Here is a 4610-nt window from a genome sequence, read left to right on the forward strand (position 1 = left end):
AGCCCCCTCTGTGGTTGCAGCATCTCTTGTTAGCACATACAGCGGGCCATATGAAGCGGGACCCACTCAGAAAAAAAACAAAAAAAAAACCAAACAAAAAACACCAGAACCTGAAAGGACTAGTGCAAATGGCAGTGTGAGTGATGTCAACATTAGCAAGGTTAATCCTTAAAATCCTCAGACATGCAGACAAAAGGCAAGTTTCAGGCTAAGTGGCTCAGAATATATGTGTGGCTTGAACACAACTGCAGTAAAAGGAGCTGTCCAATCTGTAAGAAGTGTGCCTGTTACCAGCCAGTGCTCCAAAATGTCAACTTAAAGTCGCCAACCAGATGGTGTCCCTCATAGAGAAGTCTTGAAAAGAAAGCGTGAAGCAGATTCAGCAAAGAATGTGATGTCATGTGAAGGTGGACCCAGCACACAAAACGGGATTAAAACTAAATTCACTGAGTAATACAAACCTCACCAATCTGATGCTCATTTCAGAGCTTGGCCCTCCCCCAAGATGATATTAAGTGGAAAGAGATGAAGCAGAGGACACAGAGTACAGGGAAAAAATAGCATGGAGAGAAGAGGGAGCCACCAAACAAAAGACTAAGGGCACTGATGCAGCTCAAAGAGATGAGCACTAAGAGAGCAGAAGGTGAAAAAGACAAGTAATTACAGCAATGTATATAGTTCAGAGAATCCCTTAAATTGGAGGAGTGTGATGAAATGCAATCTGAAGTAAGAACAGGACAGGGTAAGACCTTTTCTCAGGTGGAATTAAGGTGCAACATTCCAGTCTTCAACAGGCTGTGTAAAAGGGGCCTATAATGCACAATTTTGTTCAACTCTAAAGAGTCATCTCCTCAGGTGTGTAGGGCAAATATTACCCTGCATATCACCTGCCCCTGGAGAGGTGACAGTCCTTTCACCTTGCACCTGCTGGTGTTTGACACCACATGCCTCACATACCTCATCTCTGCATCTGGACAACACCAGATGTTCTTGAATAATTTCTCAAAGAGGTGAAAGTTCTGTCCCTTTGCAGCTGAACCTCGACTTGATCTACGTTTCTTCCAATCGAGACACATGAAGGCAGGTGCGCTCAATTTCTGCTCAGATATTTCTTACTTTAAAACCTTCACTGTGGTGAGGAGGAGGTGAAAACCTAGCGGGAGGGACACTGGAGAGCCTTTTCCCCACTCATTTCATTTGCCCCCTGTTGAAAAATAAGACTTTAACCTGATCCTGAAAGGAAGCATGTCTCAAATGCATCACAATGTCCAAAAAGCAGATGGCTGTCTAGTAGGGCAACAATTCTTTCTCTGAAACGCTGAATAATACATGCATATCTTGCTGTGATCCAGCGAATTCAATAGCCTATAGAAAAGGATTGCTCTCAACGTAAACCATTTTGCTAGAGGCCGTTCTCTTTCCTCAGGTCCAGTCTCCCATAAATAATTTGCCTTCAACCTTCACATGCATAAAAATTGCAACTTGTTGGTTATGAGAGAGAACAGTGAGGATGCACTTTGAATGCCAATGCGGCGATGAATAAACAATGGCTCACTGCTCCAGGAGCAATGCAGAGCTGCCAGGAGACATTGCTTTGAGTCCACAGGCTCTCTTAATGGTTTCTGCCACAGACCAAGCCTTTCAGTCAGCTGTGAATGGGACGCTGTTTTGATCTTGGGGGGAACACTTTTATAATTTCTAACAAAGCAAAAATTCCTGAGGCATTCTGGACAACCTTGGATGATTCCGTCCGATTATCCTCCAGCCACTCAACTCAATTTAAACTGCGACTGAATGGGCTTTCTACAGCAACAAGCTTATGATATATGAGCAATAGCCTCATACACACATTCAGGGTATGTCATCTGCAGGTCACAACTATTGTCAACTGAAGCGATCTATCGTTATGAATAAATTAGTTCTTTATATATGTTTTTACATCAAATTCAAGTAGGTCTTATAATAATGTCCTCTGAAATTCAAAAGCAATGCAAACAATTAAACAGTCAGGATCCTCTGCAGTGTTTCTGAACAGATATGAGATGTCTGAGAAGCAAATCAAAGTCTGTGATCTCCTCACAATGCAATAGGAGCGTTGTATTTTCTGAAGTACTACAGTGCCACCTGGTGGTGAGTAGACACCACTGTGCAAATACTGCAAGAACTGTGACACCGTAGCTCCCGACCTTGGGGGGTCAGGCCACAAGTCAATTAACTGGATAAGAAAGAGGAAAAAAAGATATAATTACTTTAATTGTTCTTTGATTGTCTGTCCCCCCCCCCCCCCCCCTTTTTTTTTTTTTTTTTTTAAACCAGTTTTACTTCCTCAGGCCTCTGAAAAAATATTATCTAAGAAGGGAAACCACTCTGTTCAGTGGCTCCAGTTATTGCCTCTAAGGATGGTCAGATCAACTTCCAAAGTATCAATACTACTGATAGCAAAGTTGTTTTGAGTATCAGTACTAGAATCAATAGGGCACATGAACACACTTGAGCTGCAACAATTAATCAACTAATCGATTACATGACTGACAAAAAAATTAATCACGAACTATTTCCATAGTGATAGCTTCTTCAATGTGATAATTTGATGCTTTTATTTTTAACATGATTATGATGGTAAACTGAATGTCAGTTGGTCAGACATAAAAACATTTGAAGCTGGAGAGAGAGATAAATCTGGTCTGTGAGAAAGTATAAGGGGCATTGCTATTTTCTGTTTGGGCTTGAACAATGCCTAAATACACCGATTTGCTTGGGAAAACATCAATGCATCGCACCTAAAATGAAAATGAGATTTTAATCACAAAAAGCCTGGAGCAGATTCTGTGGGAATTCTTGAAATGGTGCTGCGCATGCTTTGTAAAACTGAAATGGTCTCCCACAACAGCACAACTGCCAAGCGCGAGCATCTCAAAAGAAAACATCCTAGGGCTCTCAAACCTCATAACGATGAGACAGGAGTCCAAGTATCTGGACTATTACGATGAGTTTTGACTGTTGATTGGTAGACAGTGCCCAAGAGTCATCATTGCATCCTTATCTGTTCTGTTTCAGACAGGAACTCGGTGAATACTGCCTAGAGCAGATGCTAGTGGGTAGTATGGCAATGTTGCTTTCCAGCACCGTAACAAGTTGTAAAGAGGGTTAGGGTTAAGAGGTCAAAACTAAAATTACTCTCATGACAGATCTGAGGACAAGTATTGCCACTGAGGCATACTAAAGCATCACCTGCATCAACTACAATGCTACTGATGTTGTTGCTGCTCTACAGATGTCGGAAGAGGCAAGAGGTTACGTCTCTCAGGTGCAGTGGCCGGGCACTACAGTTAGTTGTCAACCATGCTCTGAAGGATGCCCAGATCAGCCAGATGCCTTGTAAAAAAATTTCAAGAAGAGTGAGAAGGCCAGCACCAAGCTTAAAGCAAAGCAGCAATAAAAGGGTACTCCTGAGCTTAAACTAATACAAAATGTGCCAGTAAGATGGAACGGTTCATTCTACATGAACCCTTTCAGACCCTGAAGTCACACAGCAAGGGTTTTTCCTGGATCTGAAAAGTGATCAGTGGAGCCTACTTGAAGAACTGGAACAAGTCCTAAAGCCCTTAAGAGCGTGCTAACCGCCTCCCTGTGTGGAGAGGCTTATGTCACTATTTCTGCTGTACCTCTGTTGCAGCACAGGAGATGATGGGGACTGGAGACCACATTCAGAGAAGATGCACCAAGTGTTTGCATTATTGCTCTTGAACCAGTTGCCCACCTCAGGTTCCCAAATCAAAACAAAGATGGCAGCCACCGCCCACCTGGAGAGGTAACAGAACAAATGGAATATATTCTGCGGAACATTCGCACCACATCTCAGAGGGAAATATTGTACTTTCTACTTAACTACTTTTTTTTTTTTTTTACAGCTTTAGTTTAACAGACAAGATATTGTAAAGACTGGAACACTGTAAGTTCACTCAAGCACATGCCTGCAATATACTGGGTTCAATTTCGCCAAAGTCAACCAACCAACCTGCCATTGTATACCTGATTTGACTCAAACGTTTAGAAACGTGTTTGACAGTTTTGATAATACTGTCAGGAAGGTGGTAAATATCTTAAGTTTTTCCAACGTCGCCGTAAAGAAAAATCTACGATTCCCTCAAATAACATGATTTAACTTGAGTTGTATATCTAGGGGTTTAAAGTTAGACATGAAAAAGTGATCTTACCAGACAACTCCTCGGTTCGGCTACAACCTATGCACGGCTTGCAGCGAGTGATTGGTGCACTATATTAACCACTACTGGCACCACACCTGAATCGCCGACCACTCATTGGTTGTGGAGTTGCATTGTGGGTAATGTGGGCACAAGGTAAATAGAACAAGAATTGATGGATTTGTAAAAAAAAAAAAAAAAAAAAATCTATATATTTCTAATCTAATATATTTCTGGTTGTTTAATTATTATTATCATTATTTTTTAAACTGTCTATTGCAAGTTTGATAATGTTATAGGAAGGTTATTTTAAATCAGTGGACTACTCTTTTAAGCCAGAGTGAGCAGATCTCAAATTCACTCCTTTAACACAATCCCATGACACAAGAGTTCAACAAACTATAA

At 41.3% G+C, this 4610-nt stretch overlaps 1 long non-coding RNA gene across 2 annotated transcripts; it reads right to left on the bottom strand.

Annotated features, from left to right (window-relative positions):
- Positions 1-2279: 2279 nt before the first annotated feature.
- On the bottom strand, positions 2280-4321 carry LOC139631568 (uncharacterized). 2 transcript variants are annotated; one of them, XR_011693410.1, is made up of 3 exons: positions 4218-4321; positions 3666-3803; positions 2280-3375 (listed from the first exon to the last, which is right to left on the bottom strand). It is a non-coding gene; the product is annotated as an uncharacterized lncRNA (long non-coding RNA). The 2 variants fall into 2 exon arrangements; XR_011693409.1 differs by having other exon boundaries at positions 2280-3803.
- Positions 4322-4610: the final 289 nt, after the last annotated feature.

Source organism: Trachinotus anak, unplaced genomic scaffold (assembly GCF_046630095.1).
Source record: "Trachinotus anak isolate AG129_WGS33_773 ecotype Australia unplaced genomic scaffold, CSIRO_AGI_Tana_v1 ptg000014l, whole genome shotgun sequence".
NCBI classification, from domain to species: Eukaryota; Metazoa; Chordata; class Actinopteri; order Carangiformes; family Carangidae; genus Trachinotus; species Trachinotus anak.